At 36.3% G+C, this 16995-nt stretch overlaps 1 protein-coding gene across 1 annotated transcript in view; it reads right to left on the bottom strand.

Moving 5' to 3' along the window:
- MACIR (macrophage immunometabolism regulator) overlaps positions 1-16995 on the bottom strand; it is a 245103-nt gene that overhangs the window by 126443 nt on the left and 101665 nt on the right. The window lies entirely within an intron of this gene.

The raw sequence follows: 16995 nt of genomic DNA, 5'->3' as shown, positions 1-16995 counted from the left end.
CAACTAAGAGCTGATATGTCTCCTTCCTTTCTCTTCCCCTGCCTGCTCAACCCTGGAGGACACCTGTTCGAGGTGGCATAGTTACGAGATGAAAGCAGCCCAGGTCACTGAGTCATCTTTTGGATGAGAGCCACACAGGAATGTCATCTAAGCCACATTTAACTTTGAGTATGAAGTAAACTTTTATTGGGTCAAGCCACTGATATTTTACATGTTTGTTACACGGCATATGGTACACCTATTAAATTCCAATTTATACCAATATGAAATAATGTTAAAAACAATAAGCAGTTGAAATATAATGATAAATTTATGTACATAATGTAACATAACAAGGCTTTGGAACCAGGCTACCTAATTCAAATACCAATTCCACTAGGGTTAGAGCTTAGACACGTGACTAACTTGGGTAAATTACTTAACCACTCTGTGTTTCTCATGTGCAAAATAGGAGTTATTAAAATGGGACAGTTGTGATGATCAAATGAGCAAATGTAACTAAATCTCTATGTTGGCATATATTGAGTTTATACAAAATGGGCTATGTATGTGAATAATAAATCACATTTGCCAACATAAAAAAAGTTTTTACTGTCATTCACTCAAGTTTATTAAACAAACAACAAACATATTTAATGAAACCATACAGCTAACACTAAACTAGATTCTGAGCATAGAAAGATGAATGAAACATGGCTCTATTTTTATAAAGCTCACAACTTAGAGGAGCCAGCCATACTAATGTGATTAATGACAACCATCGAGAACCATGTTCTGGGTTTCACAACTATCTCTTGTTCCAAAAATATTTAATTTCCAGTGCCTTCTGGGATGCAACTTGAGAATTTTTGGCATAAATAACCTAGCATATATTGCTGATGTGGTAGAAAGAACATCAGTCTCCCAATTGACTTCCTGGACTCAGTTTCTCCTCTCTCCAAATTTTCTAGGCTGCCTCTTAGAACACAGATCTGATTAAGTTATTCTAATACTTAAAAATCTTTAATATATCTCCATTGCCTATAGAATAAAATATTGTAGAGTAGAAAGACTTACCTGCAGCCCCAAACCATGTGCATTTAGCATCCTTTCATGTAGGAGAATCGATGAGATATAGTCTAAATAGATATAGTCTGGACTAGAAACCCTTAATATAGATCTAAATTCTGCCTCTTATTGTCTTTGTAACCTTGGGTGAGAAACTTAACTTCTCTAGATCTCAGTTTTCCCATCAATACAAAGGAGGTGTTACTTATTCTTGTTCTTTATATCTAACAAGGTTTCTGTGAGTAGGATGACAGCATGTGTCACGATTTATGATGCATAAAATATAAAGATACACACACACAAATAGTCAATGCTTCTGAAACTTTAGTGTAGGGGAAAAAATTCCTCTGGGGATGTTGTTAAATACATATTCATCCAAGCACCTTCCCCAGGAATCATGATTCAGTAAGTCCAGTGTAGAGATTGGTAACCTGACTTTTTGCTAAGCACTCCAAGTGATTCTGATGCAGGTGGTCCATGGAAGCACACTTTGAAAAACACTGATGGAAAGTATCATAAATTCCAGAAGGAAGAGTCCTGACTAATGTAAATATTACTTGAACCAACAAAAATATATCTTCATCAATATCTTTCTTATTTTTATCATTATTCCAAAAACGGAAACTGTTGTCAGACTTCTAGCAAACTGGAAATAGATATATTTATTGAGAGACCCAGAAACATTTACTGAGAGACCCAGAAAGTTTCATCTCATTTTAGTCTTTTCACTTCATTTTAGTCCTTGGAAAAAATTTAAAAATATACATTTACTCCCAATTTAATGATAAGGAGACTGAGGCTCAGATGTTGCAGAAACAAATTTCAAATCTCTGGTGCCATCTGGAATGGAATTTGAGAACTTTTAAAGCCTAAGTATAAACACATGGCCTTTCTATTTCTCATGGTTGCCTCCTAGATGGAGCCAGAATTGGCCAGAAGCCAGACTTTGTAGAGCTCTTGAGGTGTAAAGGCGGCTATTATCAGTCCTGATGAACTTCAGCTCATCACAAATCAATATTTTTCCATTACCGGCTCTGCCTCCAGACATTTTTGTATGTGAAACATTGAAAATATTACCTCTCTTGTAGTTATTTCTCTTCTCTATATTGACCACATGACCCAAGGCAGCTCATGTGTGGGGGGATGGGGGCTGCAGCTGTCCCTAAGAAGGCAGCCCTGTTAAGAGATTCAGAGGAGACTGTTGGTGATAATTCTTGAAGTCACTTCTTCCAGTAGAAATTCCAAATAAAGGGCCTTCCTATCTTGATAGTGAGAAATGTAAATAAGGAGCTATGTATGAATACATACATAGGTTTACTAAAAGCCCTTTGGCAAAGACAAAATTAAGCTATCTAAAGGTCTTACACTTTTGCCACCCAATTGTTCTTTGTTTTGTTTTTAAACTACTAATAAAATAAATGAGAAAGTATCATTAAATTTTCTGACCAAAGTACACAGACGTCTTAATAAAAAGAGAGAACTTACCTGTCAAACCTAGTTTACCTTAATATTGCAATTAATAGCTATAATTAAGCACTCTAAGATGCAGAGGTGCATGATAATATAGAAAAAATCATTTTCATATATAAAAATAATAATGCCAAGATATTCTGAAATCCAAGTGAATCTTTATTTTAATAGACGGAAGCATTCATATTTTTATTTACTCCTAGGTGTCTGCTTGAAGCTAAGTGGTTACCATGCATTAACAGAAAAACTTCCAGGAAATGAGGCAAAGTAATAAAAAAAGAAAATACAGAAAAATATTTTAAATATAGGGAAAAAATCCCATACACCATCCTATAACCCACTATCCACATGCACACACAAAAAGAACCATGACAGATGTGCAGCAGAAACTGAGGGACATTTTCACTTGGGCTAATCTGAGCTAACAGCTGTTACTAGGGCTGACTCTGTAACACTTCTGTCATCACTTCTAAAAACCAGCTTTTCAAATGTGGAAAGGGGAATTTGCAAATAGAGAGGAAAACTTTAGGAATATAAATTTGTCTGTTATCAATACTGAAGTTCATCACCTTTTAAACTCACAATCAATATTTTTCCATTACCAGCTCTGCCTCCAGACATTTTTATATGGAAGCATTGAAAATATCACTTCTATTGTGGTTATTCTGCTTTACTATATTGACCACATTTTTGAAGGAGCTCATATAGAATTTTGAAATTGTTGTATTGCAGATAGGCTTCAAATGAATATATCTCAACATATAAATGTTCTGGTGACTATTTATGTAGTGATAAATAAATAGCACAGGCTTTACAGTCAGATGGTCCAGATTTAAATACCACCCTTACGATTTTGTGACACTGGACAAATTGTTTAAGCTCTTTGAGCCTCTATTTCCTTCTTTGCAAAAGGGGATAATAATAGCATCTACCAATATCAAGGATGTCTTGAGGATGAAATAGTATACATATGTATATGTATGTGTATATATATACACATATGTATATATGAGGTATATGTATGTGTGTGCACGTATGACTTTAAGTCGTGCCTACTACATCATACACATTTTTTTAGGGGTTAGATGCTGTTGCTGTTATTTATTATTAGTGCCATTACAAAACTACCATACAACGTAGCCTACAGATCAGACTGGGGCACTGATTAATTTAAAATTTGTGTCTCTGTAAAACTTAACTCATGAGAAAACTCCAGATAAACATATTTCTTTCTTTTTTTTTCACTGAGCATTGTTTTGAGAAAGTTAAATTTACTGCATGGACTGACTGTTTGGTGTTGTGTACATGCATGGAGAATATGATCATGACTCATCTCAAAGCTGTTTTATCAAGTTCAGCTCTCCGTCATGAATGAGGGGACATCAGAGATTTCTACAATCTTATATTCAGTTTGTGGCAACCAGGGGGATTTGGTTGGATAATTACTTTAATGACTTATTTCAATTTGTGCTTATCCAGTATTTAAGCAGAAGGTAGCATTCTTTTCTGCATTCTTTCTTGAGGGTTATACTGGGGCTGGGACTAAGTTCCTTAAGTCTCTAAGTTGAGTTGATTGTTAGCATGGGGGGAGTGAGATGTGGTTTTCCAAAGGAGATAAAGATATTATGTTTTCAACCAATTTTTCTAGAAACTAAAGGGCCATATTCTTTTACCATTACTAATGCAATTTCATTTTTGTCTTCACTAAGAAAAATACATAGTTTGTATAGGAAGTAAACATAGCTACAGGATTATTATTCTTCCTTTTGCTAAATAAAAATAATCTTAACTCTTCTTTTTCTGACATACTATTCTTTTCCAAATAGCTCTTCTAACTCTGACCTTTTTCATCTATCAGACATTGATTTTTTTTTCAGCATTTAATGGAATGAAAATTAAGTGGCTCACATTGTATAAAATAAAGTAAAATCACCTTGGCTCCTTATTTGGATAAAATATGTTTTCAGATACCAACGTATCCAAGTGGGTCAGCTCTAGCTTGGGAAGAAATATGGTTTTTCATTACCTCTTTCTAAGTCCACAGGGGAAGGACTAAGTGTGAGCTTTAACAGAGACAATCAAACATGTGGATTCTTGTATTGCTTTTTGCATTTCTCAGAAGCCCAGTGGTAAATTTTTCCATATCTTTAAATTCAGCATGGTCCTGAGGCTAAAATCTGAACCCTGGCTCTTTATCTGCCTTGTCATTTGACATATCTTAACAATGCTTTAATTTTAGGTGATTAACAAAAAGCAACTGAAATGTACAGGATAATAGAATAATAAGGCAACTGATAGCATTCTTCCTGCCAGATAAACATGCCTCACAGAAGGCTTAACTGTCAGATACCTACAGTTTCAGCTGTTTGAAAGAGTTTTGATAATAGCCTGAAATGTCAAAATTCAGCTGCCAACACTAAGCTGCCAGCTTTCAAAATGCTCTATGGAGTGCTTGTCCCTTAGGGCATAAATTCCAAGGAGCAACTGAGCTGCCATACAACTTGACAGCTTATCCTAGTTCTGGGAGAGCCTTGCATCTGTGCAAATCTAGTACTGCAGCTCTAAAATGAGGAGCTGTGATTGGAGCACAACCTCTCACAAAATAGCACAGAGGCTAGAGAGTCAAAAGCCTTTTCAGGTCTCAGGAAATGAAGCTAACTTCAGCTACACTAGTTTGATCGCAGCTGGGCAGAAAGCACTCAGGCACTACTTCGGCCAAGATTCTCAAGGTGGAAAATGATATCCTGGGACCGCTCCTTCCTCACTGGTGACCCTGCTAAGTAGAAGCAATTTTCCTAATTACAACTGCAATTTCTCATCAAGCATTACATAACCCATATCATTTCATCTTCCTAAAATAAATTATTCACATTGTTTGGGAATTCGTCTGGGAGCTGCAGATCAAATGCCCCATTTGCTACTAAATTACTGTTAACATTTTTCTTTTTCTTTTTTTTTCTGATTTATTAACTGTTTACACAAAATATTGCTTGGATATAATACATTTTCCTCAGTGTAGTTTTTCTGTAAAAAAAATTACATCTTTATTTTCTTTTGAATCCTCAAGGACAAGAAAAAGATTCTCTTTGGCCCTGAAAAAAGGAGAGTACCACCCTCAAAAACTTTCCGTTATATTCAAAAAATTTCTCAACTGATACTATCCCATCAAAGTCTTGAATGCATAGGATGCTATTCTGTGAAGGCAGAGTAGTGTGATGGAAAGTAGTCTGACTGTGGGGTTTGTATCCCAGCTCCTCTACTTCCTAGCTATGTGACAAGAGGCAAATTATTTTCTTCTCTTGGTCTAACTGGCTTCATCTCTAACATGAACATATTGGGTTTATTTATTTATTTATTTGAATTTTATTTATTTTTTTATACAGCAGGTTCCTATTAGTTATCCATTTTATACATATTAGTGTATATATGTAAATCCCAATCTCCCAATTCATCACACCACCACCCACTCCCCGCCACTATCCCCCCTTGGTGTCCATATGTTTGTTCTCTACATCTGTGTCTCCATTTCTGCCCTGCAAACTGGTTCATCTGTATCATTTTTCTACGTTCCACATATATGCGTTAATATACGATATTTGTTTTTCTCTTTCTGACTTACTTCACTCTGTAGGACAGTCTCTAGGTCCATCCACATCTCTACAAATGACCCAATTTCGTTCCTTTTTATGGCTGAGTAATATTCCATTGTATATATGTACCACGTCTTCTATATCCATTCGTCTGTTGATGGGCATTTAGGTTGCTTCCATGACCTGGCTATTGTAAATAGCTGCAATGTAAAGTGCTGCAATGAACATTGGGGTGCATGTGTCTTTTTGAATTATGGTTTTCTGTCGGTATATGCCCAGTAGTGGGATTGCTGGGTCATACAGTAATTCTATTTTTAGTTTTTTAAGGAACCTCCATACTGTCCTCCATAGTGGCTGTATCAATTTACATTCCCACCAACAGTGCAAGAGGGTTCCCTTTTCTCCACACCCTCTCCAGCGTTTGTTGTTTGTAGATTTTCTGATGATGCCCATTCTAACCGGTGTGAGGTGATACCTCATGGTAGTTTTGACTTGCATTTCTCTAATAATTAATGATGTTGAGTAGCTTTTCATGTGCCTCTTGGCCATCTGTATATCTTCTTTGGAGAGATATCTATTTAGGTCTTCTGCCCATTTTTTGACTGGGTTGTTTGTTTTTTTAATATTGAGCTGCATGAGCTGTTTATATATTTTGGAGATTAATCCTTTATCCGTTGATTTGTTTGCAAATATTTTCTCCCATTCTGAGGGTTGTCTTTTCGTCATGTTTGTAGTTTCCTTTACTTTGCAAAAGCTTTTAAGTTTCATTAGGTCCCATCTGTTTATTTTTGTTTTTATTTCCATTACTCTAGGAGGTGGATCAAAAAAGATCTTGCTGTGATTTATGTCAAAGAGTGTTCTTTCTATGTTTTCCTCTAAGAGTTTTATAGTGTCCGGTCTTACATTTAGGTTTCTAATCCATTTTGAGTTTATTTTTGTGTATGGTGTTAGGGAGTGTTCTAATTTCATTCTTTTACATGTAGCTGTCCAGTTTTTCCAGCACCACTTATTGAAGAGACTGTCTTTTCTCCATTGTATATCCTTGCCTCCTTGGTCATAGATTAGTTAACCATAGGCGCATGGGTTTATCTCTGGGCTTTCTATCCTGTTCCATTGATCTATATTTCTGTTTTTGTGCCAGTACCATATTGTCTTGATTACTGTAGCTTTGTAGTATAGTCTGAAGTCAGGGAGTCTGATTCCTCCAGCTCCGTTTTTTTCCCTCAAGATTGCTTTGGCTATTTGGGGTCTTTTGTGTCTCCATACACATTTTAAGATTTTTTGTTCTAGTTCTTGTAAAAAATGCCATTGGTAATTTGATAGGGATTGCATTGAATCTGTAGATTGCTTTGGGTAGTATAGTCATTTTCACAATGTTGATTCTTCCAATCCAAGAACATGGTATATCTCTCCACCTGTTGGTATCATCTTTAATTTCTTTCATCAGTGTCTTACAGTTTTCTGCATACAGGTCTTTTGTCTCCCTAGGTAGGTTTATTCCTAGGTATTTTATTCTTTTTGTTGCAATGGTAAATGGGAGTGTTTCCTTCATTTCTCTTTCAGATTTTTCATCATTAGTGTATAGGAATGCAAGAGATTTCTGTGCATTAATTTTGTATCCTGCAACTTTACTAAATTCATTGATTAGCTCTAGTAGTTTTCTGGTGACATCTTTAGGATGCTCTATGTATAGCATCATGCCATCTGCAAACAGTGACAGTTTTACTTCTTCTTTTTCAATTTGTATTCCTTCTATTTTTTTTTCTTCTCTGATTGCCATGGCTAGGACTTCCAAAACTATGTTGAATAATAGTGGCAAGAGTGGACATCCTTGTCTTGTTCCTGATCTTAGAGGAAATGCTTTCAGTTTTTCACCATTGAGAATGACGTTTGCTGTGGGTTTGTCGTATATGGTCTTTATTGTGTTGAGGTAGGTTCTGTCTATGCCCACTTTCTGGAGAGTTTTTATATAAATGGGTGTTGAATTTTGTCAAAAGCTTTTTCTGCATCCTTTGAGATGATCATATGGTTTTCATTCTTCAGTTTGTTTATATTTGGTGTATCACATTGATTGATTTGTGTATACTGAAGAATCCTTGCATCCCTGGGATAAATCCCACTTGATCATGGTGTATGATCCTTTTAATGTGTTGTTGGATTCTGTTTGCTAGTATTTTGTTGAGGATTTTTGCATCTATATTCATCAGTGATATTGGTCTGGAATTTTCTTTTTTTAACATGAACAACATTGGTGTTAGCACCAATTTTGGTAACCACTATAAAAATGAAATTAATACATAGAGTGTTCACTCCACTGCTAGACATTTAGTAAATGCTTATAAATATTAACTATTCTTTTTTACTTAAAGTAATTATCACATTATCCTGATTTGATTTTTTCAGGAATTCATTATTTTAAACAAAATAATAGAGTCTGCAAACCATGCAATTATGTTACTTTTGGAATGTGTGTTACTAATATCACCATGAAAACTAACCATTAATCTGTCAAGGATTGGTAAATTTTTGAAGCCCATGCGTGTGTGGAAGAATTTGCCAGTTTACTAGGGAAGCATCAGTAGAAACCACAGAGTTCCAGTTCTTACCTGTACAACTGAATATCCTCTGAGGGCCTGCCCCAACCATCCTATCACAAGAAACTGTCATTCTGTTATACCACCTAATTTATTTCCTTTATAGATATACAAGTATCTGAAATTGCTGCTTTTATTTATTTTTTCTAATTGAAGTATATTTGATTTAGAATATTATATGTTTCAGGTGTACAGCATAGTGCTTCAGTATTTTCACAGATTATACTCCATTAAAAGCAGTTTCAAGACAATGGCTATAATTGTCTGTGCTATACAATATATCCCAGTTGCTTATCAATTTTATACATAGTAGTTTGTATCTCTTAATCCCATACCCTTAACTTGTTCCTCCCCCCTTCCCTCTCCCCACTGGTAACCACTGGTTTGTTTTCTATATCTGTGAGTCTGTTTCTGTTTTGCTATGTACATTCATTTGTATTATTTTTTAGATTCCACATATAAGTGATATCATACAGTAATTTATCTTTCTCTGTCTGAGTTATTTCACTATGTGGAATATTCTCCAGGTCTATCCACATTGTTGCAAAGGGTAGAATTTTATTCTTTTTTGTGGCTAGCATTCCCTTGTATTATAGAGTGTTCCACCCTCTTCAATTTTTTGGAATAGTTTGAGAAGGATAAATATCAATTCTTTATATGTTTGGTAGAATTGCCCTGTGAAGCTGTCTGGTCCTAGGCTTTTGTTTGCTGGGAGTTTTTTTGTTGTTGTTGTTACAAAATCAATTTTACTACTAGTGATTGATCTGTTCAAATTATCTGTTTCTTCTTTATTCAGTCTTGGCAAGTTGTATATTTCTAGAAATTTGTCAATTTTTTCTAGGCTGTCCAATTTGGGAGCACATAACTGTTCATAGTAATCTCTTGTGATTTTTTTGTATTTCTGTGATATTGACTGTTATTTCTCCTTTCATTTCTTGTTATTTTGTTTATTTGGGTCCTCTCTCTTTTCTTCTTGGTGAGCCTGGCTAAATGTTTATCAATTTCATTTATCTTTTCAGAAAAACCACCTCTTGGTTTCATCAATCTTTTCTATTTTTAATCTCTATTTTATTTATTTTCTCTTGGATCTTTTTATTTCCTTCCTTCTGTTGCCTTTGGGCTTTGTTTGTTCTTTTTCTAATTCTTTTATGTGGTAGATTAGGCTGTTTATTTGAGATTTTTCTTGTTTCTTGAGAAAGCCCTGTATTACTGTAAACTTCCCTCTTAGAACTGCTTTTGCTGCATCCCATCGATCTTAGAGTGTTGTGTTTCCATTTTCATTTATCTGGAGGTATTTTCTGATTCCCTCTTTGATTTCTTTATTGACCTATTGGTTTTTTAGTAGCATGTTGTTTAGCCCCACATGTTTGTTCTTTTTCCATTTTTCTTTCTGTAATTCATTTCTAGTTTCATACTGTTGTGGCTGGAAAAAATGCTTGATATAATTTCTATCCTCTTAATTTTGTTGAGGTTTGTTTTATGGCCTAGCATGTGATCTATCCTGGAGAACATTCCATGTGCACCTGAAAAGAATTTATATTCTGCTATTTGGGGATACAATGTCCTGTAGATATCTATTAAGTCCTGCTGTCTATTGTGTCATTTAAGATCACTGTTGCCTTATTGATTTCCTGTCTGGATGATCTGTTCATTGATGTAAGGGTGTGTTAAAGTCCCCTACTATTATTGTATTATTGTCAGTTTCTCCTTTTATGTCTCTTAGTATTTGCTTTACATATTTAGGTGTTCCTGTATTGGGTGCATATATGTTAATGAGCATACTATCCTCTTCTTGTATTGATCCCTTTATCATTATGTAATGCCTTTCTTTGTCTTTTGTTATAGTTTTTGTTTTAAAGCCTATTTTTTCTGATATGAGTATTGCTACCCTTTTTTATTGTTGTTTCCATTTGCATTAAATATCTTTTTCTACCCCCTCACTTTCAGTCTGTTTGTCTTTTGCCCTGAAGTGAGTCTCTTTTAGGCAGTATATAGAAGGGTCTTGGGGTTTTTTTGTTTATTTGTTTTTTTAATCCAACTAGCCATTTACTGTCTTTAGATTGAAGCATTTAGTCCATTGACTTTGTTTTTTAATAAATTTATTTATTTATTTTATTTTTGGCTGCATTGGGTCTTCATTGCTGCATGCGGGCTTTCTCTAGTTGCGGAGAGCAGGGGTACTCTTTCTTGTGGTGTGAGAGCTTGTTATTGCAGTGGCATCTCCTGTTGCAGAGCACAAGCTCTAGGTGTGTGGGCTTCAGTAGTTGTGGCACACGGGCTCTAGAGCACAGGCTCAGTAGTTGTGGCACATGGGATCTTCCTGGACCAGGGCTCGAACCCGTGTCCCCTGCATTGGCAGGCAGATTCCTAACCACTGTGTCACCAGGGAGGTCCCTCCATTGACATTTAAAGTAATTATTGATATGTATGTACTTATTGCCATTTTACTTCTTGTTTTCCCATTGACTTTGTAGTTCTTCTCTGTTCATTTCTTCTTTTTGTTTCTTCTTTTGTGCTTTGATAATTTTCTTTAGTAGTATGCTTGTGTTCCTTTCTTTTTAGTTTTTGTGAACCTATTGTAGGTTTTTGACTTGTGGTTACCATGCTGTTCATACATGTTGACCTATAACTATATTACTTATTTTAAACTGGTGGTCATTGAAGTTCAAACTCTAAAAGATCTACATTTTTTTACTCCCCTCCCCACATTTTGTGTCTTTGATGTTATATTTTACGTCTTCATTTTAAACCTTTAACTGTTTATTGTAGTTATAGTTGATTTACAATTTTTTGTCTTTTAATCTTCAGACTGGCTTATTTAAGTGATTGATCCTCAACCCTTACCACATATATGCACTTCCTAGTGGGATTTTCCCTTTCCTATAGATTCTTCTTTTCCACTTAGAGAAAAACCTTCATATTTCTTTTAGTGTAGGTTTAGTATTGATGAACTCTTTTAGTTTTTGCTTGTTGGAGAAGTTCTTTATCTCTCCTATTCTAAATGATAATCTTGCTGGGTAGAGTATTTTAGGTTGCAGGTTTTTCCCTTTCAGAACTTTGAATATATCATGCCACTCCCTTCTGGCCTGCAAAGTTTCTGCAGAGAAATCAGCTGATAGCCTTATGGGGATTCCCTCGTATATGACTCTGTTTTTCTCTTGCTACCTTTAGAATTCTCTTTGTAACTTTTGCCATTTTACTTATGATGTGTCTTGGTATGGGTCTGTTTGAGTTCTTCTTGTTTGGGAACCTGTGTGCTTCCTGTACCTGGATATCTGTTTCCGTCTTCAGGTTTGGGAATTTTTCAGCCATAATTTCCTCAAATACATTTTTGATCCCCTTCTCTTTCTCTCTTCTCCTTCTAGGACCCTTATAATGCAAAGGTTGGTATGCTTAATGTTAACCTAGAGATCTCTTAAATTGCTTTCAATTTTTAAAATTGGTTTTTCTTTTTGCTGTTCTAATTGGGTGATTTCCATCATTCTATCTCCCAGAGCACTTATGCATTCTTCTGTATCACTTAGTCTGCTATTTACTCCTTCTAGTGTGTTTTTTTAAAAAATAAATTTATCCATTTATTTATTTTTGGCAGTGTTGGGTCTTCATTGCTGCATGCGGACTTTCTCTAGTTGCAGCAAGTGGGGGCCACTCTTCATCGTGGTGCATGGGCTTCTCACTGCGGTGGTCTCTCCCGTTGCGGAGCACAGGCTCTAGGCATGCAGGCCTCAGAAGCTGTGGCACGCGTGCTCAGTAGTTGTGGCTCACAGGCTCCAGAGTGCAGGATCAGTAGTTGTGGCACACAGCCCTAGTTGCTCCGCGGCATGTGGGATCTTCCTGGACCAGGGCTCAAACCCATGTCCCCTGCATTTGCAGGTGGATTCTTAACCACTGTGCCACCAGGGAAGTCCCCTAGTGTGCTTTTTATTTAACTATTGAATTCATCATTTCTGATTAGGTCTTTTTTTATATTTTCTAGTTCCTTGTTTAAGTGTTTACATTAATTCTTTTCCCTAACTCGGTTAAAATTTTTATTACCTATGGGAAAGACTCAACTGTTGGACACAGAGGCAACCTGGTCCTGGGATAGAGCCTAGGTGGGGTGATGGTGGCCATTGTTGGCACTTACTCAAGCAGTGAACCAGAAGCAGCCCAGATATCTGATGATGGCAGCTCCAACATAGCTCACCTCCCAAAACACGCTGAAAGTCCATGTGGGCACTGCCAGCCCTGCAGAGTAGTTCCACAACAGAGCAACAGTGGCAGAGGCTGTGGGCAGTGATCAGCTATGAAGGACAAAGGGAACTTACACCCGAGGCTGTGTCTGAGCAGAGTTATAGATGCCTGCACAGGCAGCACATCAGACCTCTATATGTGCATGGGCCCCACTTGCTTTAGCACTCTCCCCTCTGGGGCAAGGGTCCCAGTGCAAAGAAAGGGAAAAACATACCCTTAAAGGGAACGGTCAGGTTGGGCCCAACCCTCAAGGCTTCTGCTTCAGCAACTAGGGATTCAGACCCCACCCTCAGTAGGGCAGTGATGGCCACCGAACAGGGAGAAGTCTCACCTCACATGTGGCGCCAGTTCTAGCCCCTCTGTCTCCAGCCCCACCCCCTACCAAAGTGATAGCTGCCAGCACACCCTGAGGAAAGATGTGACTTGTGTCCACATCAAATTTAGCTCTCCCACCAAAGGCACTGGGCACACGCAGTCTGTATAGGGATGCTCCCACATAAGAACACCCCTTCAAGACTAGAATAGGTAACTGTTTCACTTAAGTTCATAAAGGCAGAGAAAGTTAAGCAAAATGAAAAGGCAGAGGAACTACTCTTAATTGAAAGAGCAAGAGAAAATCCCCCCAAAATAAATAATGCAACAGAAATAAACAATTTACCAAAGAACTGAAATCACCACTTTTAAATTTTAATTTGTTTACACCTTTATTTATTGTCACCCCCACACATTTTTCATGCATTTCTATTTCTACTTCTCTTTTCCATCCACAAAATTCGTGGCAAAACATTCCTACTGCCAATTTGTTCCTCACCACCTTACTCAAAGGAAGCAAAGCATGTGATCTACCCTTGCAGCATTCTCCTGCTGCCCACGTGAAGCATCAATACTAATATGTGTGCGGCACCAAGAAAAGGCACAAGCTCTAATCATAGGAATCATAACTATAACAGCTGGTAACTCTATCACTGTCGAATTCCAAGTTTATGTACCACCATTGGATAGGTGGAAAGATGGTTGTAAAAATGGTTATTGCAGTTCTTGTTGCTCGTTCTCAGACTGTTATTTTAGGAATAAAAATGTACACTCTAAAATGAAACTACATTATTCTGATATTCAATTGGGTCATTTGTCTTTAATTAATTAATTAATTAAGAGACGTTAAAGACAAGTGAGTAAATTGGCTGTTAAATGTGAGGATCTCTAAACACCAATTTAAGACATTTGGTGACTCCTCTGCATCCACGGGTGCCTTGTATTTTCTATCTGCCATAGGCTCACTTTCTTTTTTCTGATACTAGGGTATAGAATGACAAAGTATAAAAGGGAATCTTTGGCCTTGGATTCAGACTCACAATTATTCCATGACAACTATGACAACCAAAGTGAGATCTAGTTTATTGGTCTGCACAGAGCATTTTCATATTTGAACTTAGATACACTCCCAGCCAACTCTATATATTGAAATTACTGGTACACTGATATATTTGGCTAGCTTTCATTTGCAAGAGACCAAATTTAGAAAATATTTCTACAAGCATCACCTACCATATGGGGTCACTTAGTAGTGTTCAGTTGGTCAGTGGAAAATCTCAGATGAGTTCACTCACATATCTATGCTTTGACAAGGATGCCTGAAGGAAGACTGTTGACCAGATCACCTTTACATGGCCTCTCCAGCATGGCAGTCTCAGGGCAGTGGACTTCTGACATGACAGCCCAGGGCTCCTAAAGGGAGGATACCAAGAGACCTGAGTAGAAGCTGCCAGTATTTTAAGGGTGACACCTCAGAAAGCATCACTTATGTCATTTTATATCGGTCAAAGCAGACAGAGAGCCCTCCCAAATTCAAAGGAAGGGGACATTGACTTGAGACCCTTACCTCTCAATGGAAAGAGTGTCAAAGAATTTGTGACTGTCTTTACTCTCCCATACAATCATTCCATGGTTTAAAAAACAACTATATAGCATCCACTAGTGAATTAGTGAAATGTGCTTTTACCATACATGATTACATACTTTATTAATAATCAAAAATATGCCTATGATAAAATATACACATTCTAAAACTTAAAATTAAATACAAAACATGATATAAGAAAAGTATTTTTTCTGTCAATAAATAGAAATTAAAATTTTGAAGCAGATTGGTTTTTGTGATTGCTATGGGCTGAATTCTGTCCTCCCAAAATTCATATGTTGAAGTCCTAACTCTCAGTACCTCAGAATGTGGCGGTATTTGGAGATAGGGTATTTCAAGAGTTAACTAAGTTAAAGTGAGGTCATTAGGGTTAGCCCCAATCCAATATGACTGGTATTCTTCTAAAAGGGAGATTAGGACACAGACGTGTACAGAGGGAAGACCATGTGAAGACATAGGGAGAAAATGGTGATCTACAAGCCAAGGAAAGAGGTTCAGAAGAAGTCAACTCTGCTGATATTAACCTTGGACTTCTAGCCTCCAGAGTTGTGAGAAAATAAATTTATATTGTTTAAGCCACCCAGTCTGTAGTATTTTGTTATGGCAGCCTTAACAAGCTAATAAGTGATGCTTGGCTTTAGTAAATGCATTGGTAAATTTCACAATTGCTCTTTCTTCCCACTACAGAAGCAGATATGCTGGATAGTGCTAACGCTAAAATTTGTTGTCCCCATAGAATACTTTAAATAGTTTTCCATTAATTTTAATTTCAGATGCAACCATGGAAATTGTCAATAACAAGATTAATAAGACATTTACTTCAGAAATATTTGAACTCATATCCTAATATTTACAAAAACATTATCTGAACACATTTGCGGATGGTTTACACATTTGTTTTACTTTAAAAAATTTTTTTATTGGAGTATAGTTGATTTACAATGTTGTGTTAGTTTCTGTTGTAAAGCAAAGTGAATCAATTATTCATAAACATATATCCACTCTTTTTTAGATCCTTTTCCCATATAGGCCATTACAGAGTATTGAGTAGAGTTCCCTGTGCTATACAGTAGGTCCTTATTAATTATCTGTTTTATATTGGGTTGGCCAAAAAATTCGTTCGGGATTTTCCACTTACAGAAAACCCGAACGAACTTTTTGGCCATATATATATATATATATATATATATATATATATATATATATATATATATAGTAGTGTGTGTATGTTAATCTCAGTCTCCCAATTTATCCCTCCCCCCACTTCTGCTTCACTTTATAACCATTAAATAAAACTAATTGCTTTGCTAATTATTTTCATAGGTCACTTTCAAACTTCTTTGGCATTTGCTATGCTTCTTTTCATAATGGATTTTTCATCTATTTTAATTGGATTGGAATAAAAAAAATCTAAATAAGTCAACACCTCTATTTAGCCCTTGAAATCTTAGTTCTAGCTGAAATTTCTCTTTCTCTCTCTCTCAATTCATTCTTCCATTTGCTCCCAAATTCCAGCTTCCCTTAGTTTTCTTCTTGCTCTTCTAGTTGCTTGTTTTCAGAAAAGTGTTTTACGCACTCCTCTTCAAATGACCATCCTTTAACAGTCAGTGTGCCCCACAAATCTGTAATTGGTACCCTTCTCTTTTCCCTTTACAAACACTCCTTGGATCATCTCATTCATTCTCAAGGTTTTAGCTATCCTTTATGTGCCAAGGACCCAAAATATTTATTTCCAGCCCAGCTTTTCCATGTTCTCTAGACCCATATATCCAAATGCTAACTAGAATCTCTATGTGACTGTTCCACTGGCCCCACAAAGTCAACAAGTCCAAAGATTCATTAATCATCAGTCTCCTAAGGGATGTTCCTCCATCTTGTTCATTAATATTGTGAATGATCAATTACACAACCAATTACCCAAGCAGAAAATTTGAAATCATCCTTGACTCCTTCCTTTTTTCACCCCATACATACAACTAGTCCTCAGAACATAAATCCTCTTCCTTATTAATATCTTTTGAGTCTACCTCATATATATATGTGTGTGTGTGTGTGTGTATATATATATATATAACTCAGGCACTATATATTCTTCCTTCTAGTGCCTGAGTTCTAGCTCTTATAATTTATTATCTAAGTTATT

The sequence above is a fragment of the Balaenoptera ricei genome, chromosome 3 (assembly GCF_028023285.1).
Source record: "Balaenoptera ricei isolate mBalRic1 chromosome 3, mBalRic1.hap2, whole genome shotgun sequence".
NCBI classification, from domain to species: Eukaryota; Metazoa; Chordata; class Mammalia; order Artiodactyla; family Balaenopteridae; genus Balaenoptera; species Balaenoptera ricei.
The sequence above is the reverse complement of the archived record's forward strand: the minus strand, read 5'-3'. Positions and strand labels throughout refer to the sequence as shown.